This window comes from Lutra lutra, chromosome 5 (assembly GCF_902655055.1).
Source record: "Lutra lutra chromosome 5, mLutLut1.2, whole genome shotgun sequence".
NCBI classification, from domain to species: Eukaryota; Metazoa; Chordata; class Mammalia; order Carnivora; family Mustelidae; genus Lutra; species Lutra lutra.
The window spans coordinates 99,776,384-99,796,629 of record NC_062282.1 but is presented as its reverse complement, the minus strand read 5'-3'; the positions used below and the strand labels follow the sequence as shown (position 1 = coordinate 99,796,629).

At 42.1% G+C, this 20,246-nt stretch overlaps 1 long non-coding RNA gene across 2 annotated transcripts in view; it reads left to right on the top strand.

The window, feature by feature from the left end:
- The window catches only part of LOC125100721 (uncharacterized), a 126,042-nt gene that overhangs the window by 12,890 nt on the left and 92,906 nt on the right, over window positions 1–20,246 (top strand). Inside the window, exons 2-3 of one of the 2 annotated variants that reach the window (XR_007127631.1) lie at window positions 9,241–9,403; window positions 18,008–18,098. This is a non-coding gene — a long non-coding RNA (uncharacterized LOC125100721). Of the gene's footprint in view, window positions 1–8,783; window positions 9,404–18,007; window positions 18,099–20,246 lie in introns of those variants that run through there. The other variant, XR_007127630.1, reaches the window with a different exon arrangement.

Sequence of the window (20,246 nt, the reverse complement as noted above, 5' to 3'; positions counted from 1 at the left end):
ACGGAGCCTGGTGTCTTGGGTGACTGTGCCCCTATTCCATCCCCCCCCCCACACACACACACAGTGCGGGAGGGGTTATGAGGCCAATGGAGAACAGGAAAAGAATTGGGACTGCCTGGGAAACTGCCTGATTTGGCCTTTCTCATCTCTTTGCTTCTCAAGAGCACAGTCAAGGATACATGGTACTCCTTCTCAAAATCCGTGGTAGCTGGATAAGGACATCTGAAATCCACTGGGATTTAAATTAACGATAAAATTATGGGCAACTTCTCTCAAATGCTACAATTAGCAAGTATCTGATTTCCCATTACATGGCATTTCAAGTTCTGCCATTTCTGAAAGGAGCTTGGTTTTGTTTAGAATTCCACAGTTGTCTATGGGTTAGCTACTTCAGAGAGGGATTCAACTTTTTAAAAGGGATAGGAAAAAAATGGCAAACATATACAGATAATGAGATTAAAAGAAAAAAAATCCCAAGCTGTCATATCAGCACACAAAGAGCTGGACATTTATTCGGTCACTCATTCATTCATTATCATCTACCATGATACTGTAGTATTATCATACTACCAGATACTGAAGTAGTTCCTGAAACTGCAGTGATGAGAAAAACAAGCTTGGTCCCTACCCTCATAGAGCTACTTTCCAGACAGAAGAAGGGCAGATATGAAAAATTGGGGAAAGTGGAGAAATGGCATTGTATTTATTTTTTTAAGATTTTGGGGCACCTGGGTGGCTCAGTGGGTTAAGCCTCTGCCTTCGGCTCAGGTCATGATCTCAGGGTCCTGGGATCGAGCCCCATATCGGGCTCTCTGCTCAGCAGGAAGCCTGCTTCCTCCTCTCTCCCTCTGCCTGCCTCTCTGCCTACTTGTGATCTCTGTCTGTCAAATTAATTAATTAATTAAAAGCTTTTATTTATTTATTTGAGAGAGAGAACATGAGAGTGGGGTGACTGGCAGAGGGAGAACCAGACTTCCCTGCTGAGCAGGGAGCCTGATGCGGGACCAATCCTAGGACTCCAGGATCATGACCTGAGCTGAAGGCAGGTGCTTAACCAAATGTGCCACCTGGGTGCCCGAGAAATGGCATTTTAAACATTCTTTAGAAGGTTCACTGGATGGAATGCCACTGAAAGAATTGTTAGTGGCACAGATTGCATGTGGAATGAAGCAGCATCTTGAAAGCCCTTGAACTACCATTCCTCTGTCCACAGCCTGGAGTGAGAAGCTGCCCATTCTAGAGGACATGACATGAGAAGGTCCGACTGACAGCAAAGAGTGTGGGATGATGACCAGTCTCAGAACAGTCTCTGTGTACCCAACCATTAGTACTACCTTCCAAGTTTGTAGCAACCTCCAGAAACATTGTCTCTCTGAATCCCCATGCTTCCATTTCCTGGAATACCCCCCCAGCACAGGAAGGCTATCACGACTCTCACTAACAGATATTATTGCAACCATGAGGAAACAGGACCAAATAGCCATTTCTCAAGACTTTAAATGGCATGCCCTCCTGTGGTAAATATAAAAATCGACTGCCTATTGAGCATTTGAAACTTCAAGATATATTAATCATCTGGATTAAAAACAAACCAAACCAAAGCAAAGGGTTATCATAAAAGAATGTTTTGATAGGATCTGGAAGAGCATATAAGTTTGTCATGACAGCAGCGTGAAATAGTGGCAAGTGAGAAAAAGAGTGCTGCTCAGGGTGCTCATTTTAACGTGAAGACCACTGTGCTAGTCGTTGAGCCACTCGTGATTACCCCAGGGATTCGGATCCACCCCTCCCTTCACGGCCTCCAGGGAGAAGAGCCCAGGAAGTGATTATTGACAGCAAGGAAGTTAAACCCATATTTGTGTGTCTCGACTTCTTCTTATCCAACAAATAATTACTAAATATTTAATCAACATATTTGATCAGAAGATGTCACAGGGGCGCCTGGGTTGCTCAGTGGTTAAAGCCTCTGCCTTTGGCTCAGGTCATGATCTCAGGGTCCTGGGATCGAGCCCCACATCGGGCTCCCTGCTCAGCAGGGAGCCTGCCTCCTCCTCCTGTTTCTCTTTGCCTGCCTCTCTGCCTACTTGTGATCTGTCTGTCAAATAAATTTTAAAAAATCTTTTAAAAAGAAAAAAAGAAGAAGAAGATGTCACATTACCTAAATATAAATGATCTCTCAAAACTTCCTTTATATAGGGGTTCCTGGGTGGCTCAGTCCTTAAGCATCTGCCTTCACCTCAGGTCATGATCCCAGGGTCCTGGGATCGAGTCCCATATCAGGCTCCTTGTTCTTCGAGGGGCCTGCTTCTCCCTCTCCCACTCCCCCTGCTTGTGTTCCTTCTCTCGCTGTGTCTTTCTCTGTCAAATTAATAAATAAAATCTTTAAAAAAAAAAAACCCTTCCTTTATATAATATTGAAGTGTCGTGTAGAGGTTAATCAAGTGAGTCTATATTCAGTTTGCCTGACTTCAAAGCTCAGTCCCACTGTTCATTAGCTGTGTGCATGCTGGACAAGTGACATCACCACACTGCGTCTCAATTTCGTCCTTTGAAAACTGGATATCTGTCATTTCTATGTGTTAGGGTTCAGTCATCCATTCATTTACTCATACACCATTCACTACATACATACTGGTGTCAGACAGTTGCTAGGGATATAGCATATTTCCATGTCTAATTTATTTTAAAATCTTCTGGGAGATATAGGTGGTATCCATAGTTACAATATCAATCTCAGTTTTAAATTAGTTTTACTGCTTTGACCTATTTTTGCTGCTTTTTGTTTTGTTTTGTTTTCGTTTGTGATAGTGCCTTAAAATGTAGTATACTGCGAGAAATGTCAAGCTATAATCCACCCATCATTGAATTACTTTGTCCTTTGGAATTTTTAGGAGCCACAAAACATACAGACAAATAAATAACATACAACATATAATGCAAGTGACATACTGATCAAGCAATGTGTATGCAGCAAACTTAAGTTAATAGATAGGATCCCTGCCAAAAATAGCCTCTGGAGTGCCCTACAAACATTTCTAAACTAAATGGGGCCACTTGGATAAAGTTTGTAGCAATATGACCTTCTCACTGCATTCGCCTGACAACAAATCCTAATTCTCTAACACTCAACAGTGGCCTGCCATTCAAAGATTGCAGTGACGTCATTGTGGGTGGCTTTCTATTCCAAGATACCAGTTGCACTATCCTTAACCTCTAAGCCATAAATATTTGTTTCTGCCTCTTCTGAACCCCTTCCAGAAAGAGAAAAAACACTCTCAGAAGCTGTTCCAGCTCATGAATACCCATGGGATAAACCGGGAGGGACTCTAAGGAGGGACATACCTCCTTGCATTATTGATGACCTGGCCTGGCCTTCAGGACACATGCCTACCTTGGCATCTGGCAACACCAAGCTCTTGGGGCATTTGATATAAAGGTTTTCTTTAGTGCTACGGGAAGACACTATTAAAACAGAAAAGAAATTAAAAACAAAAACAGGAAACCATGTCCATATGGCAAACATGACCAAGAGGTCATAAGGGCATGGAGACATTCGTATTAAAATCTATGTCACTTACAAAGAACAATCACTGTTGGGTATAACCCAAGTTCATGAGATAACTTTCACTGATGTGGATGGAAATCGAGTATGAAGAGTATCAGGCTTTAAAACTTCAACCTGTGTTGTTTCAAATTCAAATCAGACTATAAACATCTCATTAGAATTCTTTTAAACACACAAAAAAAGGTCTTTTGGCTTAAGTTTAGAGATATCCCAGAATATAGATTACAACTTGTAATCACATATTCGTGAAAACTTATTAAGGTGTTTTTTTAAAGATTTCCTATAGATAGGTACAGTATACCAGAGACATTTCCCTCTTGCCACTCCCCAATTAGTATTATATATATTTGAGACCAGAGCCAATTTTTGGCCCTTTATTAAGTTATTTTATTGAAAGGATATACATTTATTTTAGTGAAATAATTATATAATCAGAATAACTTACATTGTCATAAACTATTCTCTAGTTCCACCAACTTTTATTTTCATGACTGAACCATCCTTTCTTTCTTTTGAACTTATGTATAAGTTCTTCCTTCCATCTTGAACATCATACCCCTCTTAGCATGTTAACTTACCATCCATCAAGTCCTGGCTTAGAGATAACCTCCTCCGGGGAGCCTTCCTTCACTCTCCAAGCCAGATGCCTGTCCTCTACCCTTCCATGTTATCTTGTACTTTTTCCTATCAAAGCCCCTAATGTAGTAGGTTAGAATTATTTATTTATTAGATCTGTGTCTTGTTCTTAGACCAGTGGTTCTCAAACTTTTTCGTCTCAGGATGTTTTGTATTCTTAAAAAATATTGAAGACTCTGAAGAGAAGACTATCTGGGGGTAATATCTACTGATATTTATTGCATTAGAAATTAAAATTAGAATTTCCTAATTTTAATTTCTAATGCAATAAATATCAGTAGATATTACCCCTAGATAGTCCTCTCTTCAGGAAATTCTTAAAATTTTTATTGATTTGCTTAAATTAACAATGCAAGTGTATTATATGTTAACATCTAAAAATATTTTTATGAAAATGATTATATTTTTCAAAACAAAAATTTCAGAGAGAAAAGTAGCACAGTATAACATTTTTGTAGTAGACTCTTGTATCTTCCTTTACATTCAACATGTTGCAATAAATTGTTTTGGGTTGAAATATATGAGGGAGGAAAGTCCAGTGTCAGAGACAGTTGGAGAAGGGAGGGATATTTTAGTAGCCTTTTCTAAGGATATTCTTCTTAAAATTATGCTAAAACTTGGCAACTGATGGATTCTTAAAGTTCGTTTTCAGTGTGTAATCTGAAAGCCAATCAGTGAACTTTATGATTTTGTTACATTAAAATCCATTGGTCTATTTTCCACTTTGAATGGACTTTTCCTTAATGTATGATTTTATAACATCATACAGTTTGGTCATTTGGAAAAGAATGGTTTGCTGAGTTATATACATCATTCCAACTGGACACTTCCACTACATAATATTAAAAAATAAACTTTTTAACATCACTACCATTCTCATCAGAGAAGTCTTTAATTATTGGGAAGCTACAAGCTCTTGTTTTCCAAAACTCTAAGTTTCATTTGAAAGCTCAAATTGTACTATTGGCTATAAATACTGTGGGTTGTTCTCCTTCAAAGGACAAGCTCACTTTGTTCTTTTTTGAGAAAACGTCTGCCAAATAACCACAGTTTGTCCATCGTTCTTTTAGTAAAAACTGTGTTCCATGAAAAAAGTGGCTAGTTCAGCTTGCAACTCAATTACTCAAATGTTTTTCCTCTAGACAACCATCATACTTTGGTGTGCAGCAAAATTACTTTATGTGTACCTATTTCATTACACAGAGTATTAAAAAGATGTATACTTCAGGTTGAAATTTAATAAAATCAATCATTTTTCCTGCTTTGTTAAGGATGTTCTACACACTGGCAATTTTTTCTGTGTGTGTGGGGGGCGGGTACTACTGCCTTGATTAACGTTAAGGAATTCATGCTAAGTTTTATCCACCATTACTTTTGTACCCTAAGTGCAAATGCCCATAGAGTTAAAAAAAAAAGAAAAAGAAAAGAAAAGAAAACGGCCATCTTAGTATTGTGGAAAAAGTAGCCTGACCATGAAGATCCCCTGGAAGGATGTCATGGACCCTTAGGGGTTCCTTAACCATGCTCTGAAACCTCTGACTTAGAGCAGAAATTTCTTGAAAATTGTATGTGCATGTCCCCAAGACCGGCACAACTTCTGGCACACACATATATAGATTCAGATGGCTCAGGGGGTTAAAGCCTCTGCCTTTGGCTCAGGTCATGATCCCAGGGTCCTAGGATCAAGCCCCGCATCGGGCCCTCTGCTCAGCAGGGAGCCTGCTTCCCTTCCTCTCTCTCTGCCTGCCTCTCTGCCTACTTGTGATCTCTGTCAAATAAATAAATAAATAAATAAATAAATAAATAAATAAATAAATAAATAAATAAAATCTTTAAAAAAATTTTGCTAAGTAAATGAATCAATCAGAATAACTTAAATTTCTGTTAGCCTAATATTTCCCCCCTTCTTGCAGTAAGTTCTGAACCTAATTTACTTGCTTTGGTGACTCAGGGTCATCCCTGTGAACAGTGGCTGAAATATAGTGGCAGCTGTTGGGATGTCGTCCCTGCCATGAGTTGTCTAGGAAGTACTTCCTATAGGGGGTTCTACTCGTTCACTCTTGGTTGGTTTGCCTCCTTCACTGTGAAGGACTCTCCACTAATCACTTGTTGATGATATTAACGTTATGACCTTGAAGAAATACCTCTGCCTTCTTCCTTTTTTATGTAGCTTTTAATCTGTAAGTTTAGAATAGAAAGTGAAGGAGGCCAAAACAGCTTCTGAGCTGTCTCTTGAATCAAGCCCGTGAGCTGTCATGCATGGGTTTGCCAATATTTATTTGGTTAACCCAAGGCCACTTTCAATTTCGTTTCTCATGCTGAGCCAACCCCTGTGTCTCTGAGGTGTCAGGATAACTGAGTCTTGTATAGATGAAGTTTTGCCATCCGTGGGATTGCAAAAATTGACCAAAATACACCAGCTTATAATTCAAGTTAAATAAAACCATATATCTGCTGTTACCGGGATGAAGGTATAGATCTTTCTTGACTTACGGTGGGGGTAGGCCCCGAAAAACCCACCGTAGGTTGAAAATATTGTAAGCTGAAAAGACATGTAATACACCGACCCTATAAAACATCAAATGATTACCTGGCCTCCTTAAACTTGGCCAAAACACATTAGGCTATAGTGGGGCAAAATCATCTAACATAAAGCCCATTTTATAATAAAGTGCTGAATACCTCATATAATTTATTGACTATAGTACTGAAAGTGAAAAACAGAGTGCTTTTTGGTGTATTAGCTGTCTACCTTTGTGTTCACTTGCCAACGGAGCTGTAGCTCGCTGTGTCATGAGAGCGTCTGCTGCATATGGCTAGCCTGGGAAAAGATCAAAATTCACAATCGGAAATCCAATTTCTACTGAACATGTATTGCTTTCATGCCACCGTAAAAATAAAAAAATCCTAAGTTGAAATATCATAAGCCAGGGACCATCGGTAGATGTTATTTTGAGAAATCTTCAAAATGCCGTAATTAAAATAAATTCAAATTATTGGGATAAGGAAAGAGGAATGACAATGGAAGGGTCAGAAGAGTCTCCTTAAAGATAATTTGAACTTCACTACTTGATATTTATTTTTTGTTTCTTTTTTTGTTTGTCTGTTTTTTAAAACAAAACTACACTTCTGTGCATAGGCATAAAAATCAATTGTTTCCAAATAAGTTTCACTCACAAAATCACGCAGCAGCGTTATTTCACAGTACTTTGTAGTAATTCTTTTTACAACAATGTAACATTTCTTTATACAACAGAAAAATAATACCTTCCATCAAGCTTTTTGAGAGCTTTAGATGTTTAGAAATAAAGTCAAAATTCTTTCAAATGCAGTCGTTAGTTTGTATTAAACTAGAGAGCCAGATGCCAAGTCTCAGGTTCCTAAAAAGTGTTTTAAAAAACAGACGTACATCCAAATTAAGTCACAAATTTCAATAATAGGTCTTATCATTTCTAAACACTAGAACTTTCTGTGGGTAAAAATCTGCATTTAGCTGTGCAATATTTTCTTCTAGATCTGAATGGAAATCTCACTTATTTATTCCAGTTAATCCTTGTATTAATTTTGTTACTTTCAGGGAAAAACCCAGGATCATTGACAGCTGATCTCTCCATCAAAGGAAAGAGATCTGAACGCCTATATTACAGTTTTCTGTGCTTATTGTCTCCAGGGGAGGAAACAAACATCTACTAACTACAACATGTGATTGTACAAAACTCATGCAAATGCTGCCTCCCTGCCATCTCGTACTGTTTGATCCCCTTGAAGAACTACCTAACATAGTGTTTCTTAAAATGTTTTCTATGGCATACTAGTGATAGTTTCATTAGGGTACCAAGTGGGAAAGAGGTCCTGGGGTCACAACACTACCTCACCTTTAAAAATTTAACTTCTGAGGGGACCCGGGTGGCTAGGTTGGTTGAGCAACGGACTTGATTCTGGCTCAGATGGTGATCTCAGGGTTGTGGGATCAGAGCCCTGCATTGGGCTCACTCAGCCGGGAGTCTGCTGGAAATCCTCTCTCCCTCACCCTCTGCTCCTCCCCCGGTAGCATTCTCTCGCTCTCTAAATAAATAAAATCTTTAAAAGGATTAAAAAATAATTTTGAACTTGTGATCTCAGTTTGTGCTGTATTAGTATATATCTGGTCACATTGTTTTGTAGGGTGGTTACAAATTTATAGTGCATTAAACTCGTTTTAAAAGGCCACTTTTAAAACTGCCATCCATGTGTTGTGTTCATTTTTTTTTTTAGAAAATATCTTCAAAGTTAAGGTTGTTAGCTGAGATCGATCAGACCTCAAGGACATACTGACTGTGACGTCTAAGTGTATAGACAGCAAACAGTAACAAACATTTCTTTTCCAATAAAATAAAGGTATTTGAGGGGCGCCTGGGTGGCTCAGTGGGTTAAGCCGCTGCCTTCTGGCTCAGGTCATGATCTCAGGGTCCTGTGATCGAGTCCCGCATCGGGCTCTCTGCTCAGCGGAGAACCTGCTTCCCTCTCTCTCTCTCTGCCTGCCTCTGCCTACTTGTGATCTCTCTCTGTCAAAAAATTAAATAAAATCTTAAAAAAAAAAAGTATTTTATAGCATTTTCACGGTCAGTGATTGCAATACTTCTCACATCTTTCTTACCTAGTCCAGAAATAAAGAAACTTACTCATCATAAATCTTTCTTTGCAGTTTTCACCCCAGGATGCCACGCAAGAAGAGGGAATTACCTGGGTTTCAGGTTTGAATGAGGAAAAAACGTCTAAATTAAAGCTATAATAACTAATCAGCCAAATTGACAAAGAGTGAAAGGCAGTTGGGTGTTAGCCTTTGCTTTACGCAGCGGAGAGGCTCCCCCACCACCTGTGAGAGTCAGCGATTTCCACTTCCTGGAGCCTTGAGGTCTCTGGGATGGTGAAGCTATGAAAACCTAGGGGTGAAGGAGCTGGGGGGAGGGGCAGCATTGGCCAATTCAGAGGGCACGTGGGGTCGGGATCCCAGAAGGATACAGGTGTCTCTCTTTATCTTCAGTTTTCCGTCTCCCCAGTGTCGGTTACCTGCCTCAACCACTCTTCAGAAGCAGATTACCCTCCTCCCGAGGAATCATCAGAGCGCCAATAGAAGCCTGACCCTAAGGCACAGCGCCTGCGTCATTTCCCTCCGTCTTTTCCTCCTGGAGCCATTTTCTCTTCTCACATCGTCAGAGTTCGGTGAGTACAGTAAGATATTTTGAGAGAGACCACATTCACGTAACTTTTCTTATGCTATGTTGTTATAGTTCTATTTTGTTATTACTCTTAATCTCTTTGCTTAATTTATAAATTAACCTTCATCATAGTTATGCACAGATAGGATTTATTATTTAAAAGATTTTACTTATTTGAGAGGGAGGCAATGAGACAGAGAGAGAGAGCATGAGTTGGGGGAGGGTCAGAGGGAGAAGCAGGCTCTCCACTGAGCAGGGAGCCCGATGTGGGACTCATTCCCAGGACCCCGGGATCATGACCTGAGCCGAAGGCTGTCGCTTAATCGACTGAGCCACCCAGGCGTCCAAGAATAGGATTTAGTACTATCCGTGGCTTTAGGCATTCACTCAGGGTCTTAGAACGTGTACCCCATGGATAAGTGGGAGGGACTGCTGTGCTGGAGATTCCATTCTTCCTCACACATTTGCAACTGCAGAAAGAAACACGGCATTAAAGAATACAGATCTCGGGGGCGCCTGGGTGGCTCAGTGGGTTAAGCCGCTGCCTTCGGCTCAGGTCATGATCTCCGGGTCCTGGGATCGAGTCCCGCATCGGGCTTTCTGCTCAGCAGGGAGCCTGCTTCCCTCTCTCTCTGCCTGCCTCTCTGTCTACTTGTGATCTCTCTCTCTGTCAAATAAATTAAAAAAAAAAAAAAAAAAAGAATACAGATCTCGCTTGCCACCTTATTTCCAAAGCCCTGGAGCTGGGGCCTTTTGTAGTTAGCCTGATAGGGAACTTGCCCTGGTTCTCCTCTCTGAGCCGTGGCTACATCTGGGAGAAAAGGATTGTCTGCAAGCAATCAGTGAACTTTGGGGTATGCAATTCACCAAGGGCTTAATGTGCCCTGTGAAGTCCCCACAAATACTTAACATCAGCTGAGAGGTAGGTTTGGAAAGGCTGCCACGCAGGCTTTCGGGGCTCACAGAATGTTTTACTAGATCATCAAACTGCTAAACTCCTTTTGGGGATACAATGTGTCTATTGTATCTGAAAAGTCTCCTAAATATGGGACTGAAAGCTGGAACATGGCCTTCCATTCCCAAGGAACATTCTTCACAGTGGTAACCCAAAAAGATAGTAGGCCTGCATCTGGGCTTCTCTCTCTTGAGAAAATCATGCTCTACTCTAAAGCTACTGGCCTTCATGACAGACAGCGCTCCTCTGCTTCAGGGCAATTCCACTGGGCACAGGAAAATTCAGCCATTTACTAAAACCAAAGAGCCTGGGAGTAGAAACGGGTGGCAAATACCATTGGAAAAAATAGACTGTGTCTAACATGAGAAAATTCCATCTAGATACATCTTGAACTAAAAGCCAGTTACATTTCTGTGGGGGGTTTGAAATGCTCAGACCTTGAGTTTAATATACTTTGTCATAGCACTTGTCATTTAAACCTTAGCTTTCCTAGTTGACTCAGCAGAAAGAGTTGTGTTACCATGAGAGAATAGCAAAGAGAGAAGGTTTTTCCTAGACCGGGATAAAGTTCTAGGAGCCCCATCCTGCCTAGACTCTAGTGAACCAGAAGCAGATGGAACCTCTCAGTACACAAATTTGAGGTGTCCCTGGCTCTGAAATTGGAATCAGGAAAGCACAAAGCGTTCTCTAAGTTCGGTGCTGAAAGCCCAACTTCTAGTAGTAATTCTATCTTGATTTTTACTGAACTCTGACTACGTGCATGGCACTTAGGCCAAGTTTATAAGGACACTCTCATTTTAATCTTCAAATATCTCTATAAAATGGGTGCCCCTGAGGCACTGAACAGTTCTTTCTTGGGTGCCATTCTGGAATTATTGCTGAGATGGAGCAGTAAACAGGGAGATGGAGTACCAGCTCTGGGAGGGCTTACCTTCCAGGGAGACAGAACTGAACAAATGGATTCTTCCATGCAATAAATGTTATTGATCACCTATTGCGTGCCAAGCGTGGTAAGAATATAGCAGTGACCCAAACAAACAAAAACATCTGCCCTCTGGGCGCCTGGGTGGCTCAGTGGGTTAAGCCTCTGCCTTCAGCTCGGGTCATGATCTCAGGGTCCTGGGATCGAGCCCTGCATCGGGCTCTCTGCTCAGCAGGGAGCCTGCTTCCTCCTCTCTCTCTCTCTGCCTGCCTCTCTGCCTACTTGTGATCTCTCTCTCTCTCTGTCAAATGAAGAAATAAATAAATCTTAAAAAAAAAAATCTGCCCTCACAGAGCTACATTGTAGTGGGGAAAAAAACAGATGATAAACTAAAGATTTAAGTAAATTATACAGTTTGTTATACAATAAGTACTAAGGAAAGGGAAATAGGGGAGGTATGAGGTGCAGAGTCAGATAAGGAGATTAGGGAAGTTCTTATTGAGTAAGTGCAAAAAAATGCATAAACAAGGTAATTTCAAAGAGCAGCAAATTTTGTGACGATAATAGGTCAGAGTAAAGAAGGAAACTTGAGGGGAGAAGGTACTTGAGATTATTTGGCCAAGAAAGACCTTTCCATAGGGTCATATTTGAAGGAGGTCTGCAGGGTGTGAAGGAGCCAGTCAAGGGAATAACTGAGGGGAGAGGCTTCCAGAAGTTCTGCGCTGAGACTGACCTTGGTGCATTGAGAAACAGAAGGAAGGGCAGCTTAGCTGTGTCCGATGAACATAGGGGAGGGGGGACATGCTGTGGAATAAAGTAGAGGAGGTAGACTGGGATGGGATCAAGCACTGTGTGCTGTTATTAACCCATCCTCCAAATGAGGAAACTGAGGCTTGGGAGCAGTGCCATCAAGGTCACGCAGTACTGGGACTCCAGTGGCTCCAGAGCTCTCCCATAACGCTGATGGCACATGCTCACCCTATTTGGGCAGCACATAGCTAGTCAACAGTTACAGACTATAGAACAGATGTGGAAGCAAACATCACATGCTGGTCCACTTATCGCAGGAAGAATCTAGAACATAAATACATCCAGGTTAGTGATTTCCATGCAGGCTTACCCAGGGAGGGGGTCAGGGAGGCCTGGATGCTAGTTCCTCACCGTGGATGGGACCCTTCAGTGTCAGTCTGGCCTCCCAGCACCGGAGCCCCAACCAAGAGGAAAGATGCCTGCAAATCTGGTTGTCTCTAATCCTAGGCCAGGAGACCTCTAGCTCTTCCTTCATTGAACTCCCATATGTGGTATTAACAGCAGTTACAAACAGGACCCCAGCAGCCCCCATGCCTGACCTGCTTCCTCAAGTGGGACTGCCCGGAATGTATATGTTAGAGGAGAATGAACTTAAGGACATCTTTTGGATTCTAATCCTGATCCCTATCTGCCCCACCCCCATGGTTATCTGTGCATTCTTAGGGCTTTCCAAGAAAAATGTCTTTTTTAAAAAATATTTTTATTTATTTGAGAGAGAGAGAGCAGTGTGAGTGCACTGAGTGACGGGAGGTGCAGACAGAGAAGCAGACTCCCTGATGAGCTGGGACCCCAACTGCGGGGCTCGATCCCAGTACCCCGAGATCATGACCTGAGCTGAGGGCAGATGCTTAAGGGACTGTGCCCCCTGACAGGCGCTCCTGGAAAACGTCTTTTTGTAAACACAGAGTAACAACAACAACAACTTTCTTAAAAATTGGGGTTTTGGTTTTCTGGTTTTGCTCATCTCCCCGTCTAACCTCCCTCCACACATTCTGAAGTGTTCAGCAGCTCCTGTACAGAAGACAGTATTCTGTCTTTGAACCTAAATCCTGGCCTCGCCAAGGATGCTAGTTATCTGTAGGGCCTCCACTCTCCCTGACACAGGTTATGGAGTCAGGAGTGGGGCCAGTCCTGTAGGGAGGCTGTCAGGGGCAGCCCCCCACCCCCACCCCCACGAAGGCTGGGCTACCTGCTTCTGTGCTGCATAATGCATTTTTCTTGGACACTGGTGGTGCCCAGTCCTTTGTCCTCCTATAGTCTCGTGTCCCTGAAGTCATTTTTGTACCTCTTTCTTCCTGACCTTGGACCCTGAGCACATATTCTGGGATGACCTCTTTTCTCAACCTTCCCTGTAAGCCTGTAATTCTGAAGTCAGCCGGTGTCATCCTCCCCTCCAAATCTCCCTTTGGCTTCCCTGCACTGGGAATTAGGCTGGGTGGCTAGGCCAGTGTTTGAATTGTGTTGCTGATTCATGATCACACCTCTCTGCCTCTGGCCACGTCTTTATCCTTACTTTGTTTGGCTTCTAATAAAGCTTCCTCACCTGACCCTTACCCAGCTGTAGCTTCGCTTTGGAAGGGAGAACAGATTCTTTTTTTTTTTTTTTTTTTTCACAGTGTATTTCAAACACACTGACAACCTAATCACAGAAAAGTTCAAGTTGGTAGAATGAATAGCAGGGTTCATGTTGCAAGAAATGTCTCTTTCATCCCAGGGTCGAAAATGTAGTCTTTGGAAGGGAGCAACCACCCCGCACAGCTCAGAGGTTACAAACAGAGGTTCTGAGTTCATCCTGGTTCTTGGACTCAGCAGCTAAAATGGCCATGGACTGGTTGCTTAACCTCTCCATGCCTTAATTCCCTGGTCTCTAAAATGGGGTGATAAGAGTACTTAATTCAAACGAGTGTTCAAGGACTTTGAAAAACAACTTATGGGCTTAGCACAGTGTTGGGTGCATAGTAGATGCTCAACAGATGTTACCTTTAGTTCCAGGGGGTACTGAGAGCATCTCTCCTGTTATCATCCCAGCACCATCTACAAACCGTGGGTAGTGGGGCTTGTTTCTCTTAACCTCGTTTTTCACTGGCCTGCCTCCAATGCTGGGTGTGACCCTGTCCCCGCTATGCCTTGGTGATGGAGTTATCATGGAAGTTAGTGTAATTTTTCCGTTTCCCTGCCAGCCAGCCCGTACTTGCAAGTTCTTTCTAGATTGCAAATTGCTGCCAGCTGCAGACCCAGTAAGCAACGTTCACGTTTCCAGGCTCCTGTGTTGGTCACAGCTCAGTAGAGCCTGACCAATTGGATAAATTTCAAGCCACCTTAGAGTTCTTATGGGCTCTGTATTTGGATCTTTCATTAAGCCCAACACACGTGGGCATCACTGATTTTTCTCCCTGGAATATCCCTGACTTATCCATGCTTCACTTTTCAACAACCCCAGTTTTGAACTTTAGTGTTGTGTGTTTTTACTTTCTTGGCATGCTGTTACACAGTACAGGGATTCACTCCAAAGAATTTGCTATTTTTCAGGGTAAATTTGCACCCCGAATATGAGCAGAAAGTATCTTTTGGCTCTAGGGTCCATTTGTACTCCAAATGAACTTGATTTTTAGAAAATGTCTTTTGTTTGAACCTATTTATTCTGTCTAGGATAACTTCACCTGTTGCTGAAAACAGTATCAAATGCTGTTTAAATGTCTTCTTCTCTTAGTTTATAAGCTTCAGGAGGCTGGGGGTCCAGGAATGACTTCTGGCTGAGGCAGTTCATATCCCTGGTATTTAAGTACACAGTCTGGCCCATAGGAACCTCTTGATAAATGTTTGTTGAATAAATAGGGGCAATGTTAAAGAGAGATCTGTTTATTTAAGATAACTAATATTTGAATATTTTGTGTTATATAGTCCTCTGACAACCCTACAAGCTAAGAACAAACTGGAAACTTTTTTGGGTAATGTGACTGTCCCAAGGTCCAGGGTTGGCCAGAGCTAGTCAGTGCCTCTGCTGGGGGCTTCAGGCTTGTCTGATTCATTGAATTCCAGATGCATATTTACTGGGGAAATTATTTAGCACAGAAATGTTAGAAGCTATATAGAGACTCTAATCAAGTCCAGAGGAATTAAAATCTAACACTGAGTAAGTAAAGCCCTCACTGGAAAGCCAATAGGTTCATTAGGAAAAATTTATAAGATGCAAGAAAAGATGATTAAATCTGAGCTAATAATACATTTTTATAGAAATAGTCAGTGTGCATAGCAAAGGAGTTAACTGGTTTTATTAACCTCATTATTCAGTGTGTTGAGTTTACAAAAATCTACAAAGTTGATAACAGTAATTAAGCAGGGAAACGTGACAAACCAGAGCGGCTCGGTGAGCTGCAAGGCATTGGGCCAAGTACTCTTAGCCACCTGGCAGAGATATTTGTCCACAGAAAGAAGAAAGGAAGAAAGGGAGAAAGAAAATGATAAGAAATAATGTAATTTGCCTCTGGTCATAGATTTATCTCTTTTCACCCATAGTGTCTCCAACCTATGGCCTTAATACTAGATCTATTTTTATTATTGTGAAAGACATCCTGGCCCGGCGGTTTCCCTTGGACTTGGTGATTAGCCTGGCCGACTGGAGCATGGCTGTAGCCACTGGTCTGCCGTGGGCACCTGTCTGCTGCCTCACTGTCTACACAGGACTCCCAGACTCACCCCACCAAAAAGCAAATCATGCCAGAGTGACATGGACATGGGAGACCCCACCCTGGAGTGTGGTTCCATTCCTTCCCATTGAGTTTCTTAAAGTGTATTCTACAGAACACACATCCTAAAATGTTCTCCACGAAAGCAGGACTTCAGAGAGTTTAGGATCCTGTGCTGAAAAACAGACCAGTGCACAGGGTAATAAAAATCTCTTGGCAAGATTACAAAGTAGGGATTTTGAGATGGGAGGAGGCTTGGACCACTGGGGGTCTAAGGAAAGCCTTCACAGAAGAGGCAGCGTTGAGAAGAGCTTTGAAAAGCGCCCAGATTTCAAAAGATTGAGATGGGCCCTTAGGGAGGGTACTCAAGGCCTGGGGACATGTGGAAGCCAACAGTCACCTGTGGATGGATGTTGAGGTCTGGCAGGGGTTAGTGACAGAGGAGGCTGGACAGGTAAGATGCAGCCATAGCACAGCAGTGCTCACATGCCACAGTGAGACAGCTGGCTGGTTCTGGGGACACTTAGCAGCTACTGATGGTTCTTGAGTAAGCGAGCGATCTGATGGGAGCCCTGCTTTAGGAATGATGGGAATCCAGGATAGGGCAGAGTAAGTAATGGGGAAGCAGAGATGCCAAGGCATACTCCATTTGCATAGAAGTCAGGAGGAGGCGAGGCACCTGGGTGGCTCAGTTGGTTAAGCATTTGACTTTGGCTCAGGTCATAATCTCGGGGTCCTGGGATTGAGCCCCACATCCAGCTCTTTGCTCAGTGGGGAGTCTGCTTCTCCCTCTGCCCCTCCCACCCCACTTTGTCTCTCAAATAAAAAATTAAATCTTAAAAAAAGTCAAGAGGAATAGTAGTGGGACCCTAAGTTAGGGAGTAGATACAGAACACAAAGGATCTATTAGCGGCCCCCATGGCCTGCAGTCCCCATGGTCTGCCCCCTACCTGTCTCCCTCACCCAGTATCTCACCATCCTGTGCCCCTCCCAGGTTCCTTTAAGCTCCTTGAATACGCCATGCTTCTCTTACCCCAAAGCTTTGCATTGGCTGCCCATTTGCTTAAAATAATGATGAAGATGAGGATGGCAGACACTTACATAGTGTTTACTATGTGGTTGTCACTCATTTAAGTGTTTCCTTTTCCAGGATGACCCTCCTTTTTTTGCCTGATGCTCTACTTTCTCTCCTCTTGCTTTGGGGGCTGGTACCGATGCCAGGGAGTAGTACTGAGTTGAGCTTGCTCGTCAGGGCGTGCAGCCATGCTCCGATTTTTGAGGATCACCCCTAATTGTAACTGAACTCTGTTAAAAAGTTAAAAGACTGCCCCTTTGTATTTGGGGGTGTATGTTTCCTTGTCTTCCTGTTTCTAGAAAAATTGCAGCTACACAAAAAAATGACCCAAAAATGATCACTGCATATTGTGAACACCTAAATGCAATCTTATTTTCTGTTCACCTTTGTCTGATAGCCACAGCATATTAAACAGTTCTTAGCACGTAGTAAGATGGTGATCTACATCTATTAAAAATCCCTGAAAAACTAAATGAGTGAGAGAATAAATTAATGAAATTTCTCTAGAGATATGCTGCGGTCCCCAGGTCAGCTCCTTGTTTTCTCTCCTAGTCAAGCACCACAGCCCTGCCCACTCAAAGTGTGGTCTTTTATTCCTTTGTCTTCTTGGAGGGTCACAGAGAACATGGCAGGACAAGCATAATGAGCCCAGCACTGTGTTTCATGTTCCTGCCTCCTGTGTCTGGCCCTCTGTCCTCCAGGCTGTGATGGACCAGGTGAATACCAGAAAAACTCCAAGTGTGAGAGTGGGGGAAAGGAAGAATGGGCAGGGCTGGACACGTGTCACCAGCCCTTGCTGGTGAAGGTAATTCTAAGAGGTTCTAATCGAGACTTGAACTCAGGGGACACAGACCTGAAAGCCAGCTGTCCTCTTTATAGCCCCAGACTTCCAGATCTCAAGTTCCTTACCAGGTGATAGTAAAAGATGTGTGTCAGCTTGGCTGATGACACTTGGGGTGGAAGACAGAGGTTGACCAGGTAGGTGAGGAGATGAGTGGGGTTTAGTGAAGGAACCAAGGCGTGTGGGAAAGAGTTCTTGACTCTTTGATCAACTTTCTGCAAAAACCTGCCAAAAACCGGTTATGCGTCCTTCCATGAATATGAAGATTATAACTCAAAGGGAGACAGTTTTGCTCATGTATTTTTATTTTTCTTCTCAGAGTTAAGATGGCAATGACCTGGAAAATATAGTTTCATTGCCAGTACTGGATGGAGAGAAACATCGCCTCAAAGTAACAGTTACTCAAAAAGGTAAGTGAGTTGAAAGGGATACTTCTTCATAAGGGGGAGAAAGCATAAGTTTTAACATGGCATTAATTCACTTGTTATTCTGGTAATGTAGAAAATAGCAAATAAAGAATCACCTTAAAAAAAATAAAAGAATCACCTTCAGAGAAAACCAGTTTTAACATTTTTAATATTCATCCTCCCTAACTTGGGTGTGTGTGTGTGTTATGTGTGTATGTGTGTGTGTGTGTGTTGTACATATATCTGTTACTCTAATTTTGAGTAGAATTTTCCATAGGAAAAGAAATAATAATTTTCCATTTTAAAAGTGGAATCATGTATATATGCTACTTTACACCCAAAGTGAGTACAGATTTTGTGGATCTGAAGCTTATAAAATTTGGAGGTCTTCTTTAAAAGGGTATTTCAAAATGATGGAAACACACCTATGTGCAGGGCCTATGAAGGGGCTGTGCAAGTGAGAGGTCCTGAAGTTTAAGCTCCATTAGCTTCTAGTAAATTCTGCATTTTGTGCCCTGGTTTCTTTGTCTCTTTCCCCACTTGACAACACATGATAAACAACCATGAACTTCGCTCTTCTTTCATGTCCACAGTGAGGCTGCTGGGAATAGCTTATTTTGGTGAGCACACATTGCACACCTTGTGTGTGCCTGGCACTGGGCCCTACAGTGAGAGAAAGTTAGGTGCCATCTATAACTGCTTTCGTCCATGAAGGAATCCCTCACACAGGCAGATCGGCCACTTGGCTGGCATCTCCAAGCGGCTTGTGCACAATTCAGCTACTTCATAGGATCCTTCCCAAAAGCGGGGCCTGTGAGGAGCACCACTCGCCATGTTCTCACAGTGAACACAACCCAGCAGTTCATTCTGGTCATTTATTTCAAGTCAAAGTCCCCAAATGGGATTGCAGGAGGATTAGTTGTGCCACCTGCTGCCGCGTCCCTCCGTCACATGTCTTTTTTTTTTTTTTTTTTTGCCTGAGTACATGTTCCAAGAGCCTTTGTTTTCACAACATGGCTGACTGGTAGAGCATTGGCCCAAGACCTATCAAAAGTAGATGTTATCATGTCAGCCATATAAATAATGTAGCTCCAGAAATGGGGAAAATGGATTTGAAGACTCCAATGAAATAGAATTCAAATGTTGTTTAAAGTTAATCACTATAGCTCCAGTTTGAATCTTTAAATCTTTGGATTAGATGGCAATTAATGCTCTCTACTGCATTTGAAATGCACACCATAAGACAAAGGGAGAGTTACCCCAGTTAAGGGCAATGGCAGAACAGAGCAGATGTCAAGTGTGTTTTCTATTTTAATGTATTAATTATAATGCTGTAAAAGCAAATATTGGGTCACCCTCAATGAAGCACACATGAATACATTCTAAGTCATTATGAAATACTCTTGACTAATGTTTTTGCATTCCTTTTTTTAAAAGTGGTTGACTCTTTCTTAGAAACCACCCAGTGCCTCATGGCCTGGTGTGTAGGATTTTATGGGCCACATTGTGTGCAGTCCCCAGCTGGCACTATTCAAAACTCTTAGGGGACCTGTTTCATGGGTACTATTCAAACTACTGTATGATGAGAATTTACTTCTTTTTTAAATACCTGCAAATAGATTGTCATCTGTTCACAGCAATGAGTCCAGCTTATAGTGGGAAATTATTGACCAGCGCATTAGAAGACAATGTTTAAAAAAAAAAAAATTATGGTCACTGAGTGGAATACTATGTGGCCACGAAAAAGAAAAGGCTGTTTATGTACTGATATCAAAAGAGCTCCAATATCTATTTGTAAAATGAAGAAAAGCAGGGTGCTGAGCACAATAGGCTACTATTTGTGGCGAAATGTGTGAATAGGTGTGTATTTGTATGTATAAATTATCTCTGGAAGGATGAACAAGAAGAAAACTGAGTAGCTATGACACAGGGTGGGTGGGAGACTTTTCACTCTCTATCTTTGAAAGCTTTGACCCATGTGACTGTCTTACCTATTCAAAACTGAGGTTGAAAATTAAAGTATAATTAATCACCACCTACAGAAAACCTACATTTTTTTAATGCCAGAATTCAAATCTGGCTTATGGGCCTAGAAGTCATGCCCTCTGTGCCTTTCCTTTGGGCAACATTTCATCTTGAGTTCCTCTTACC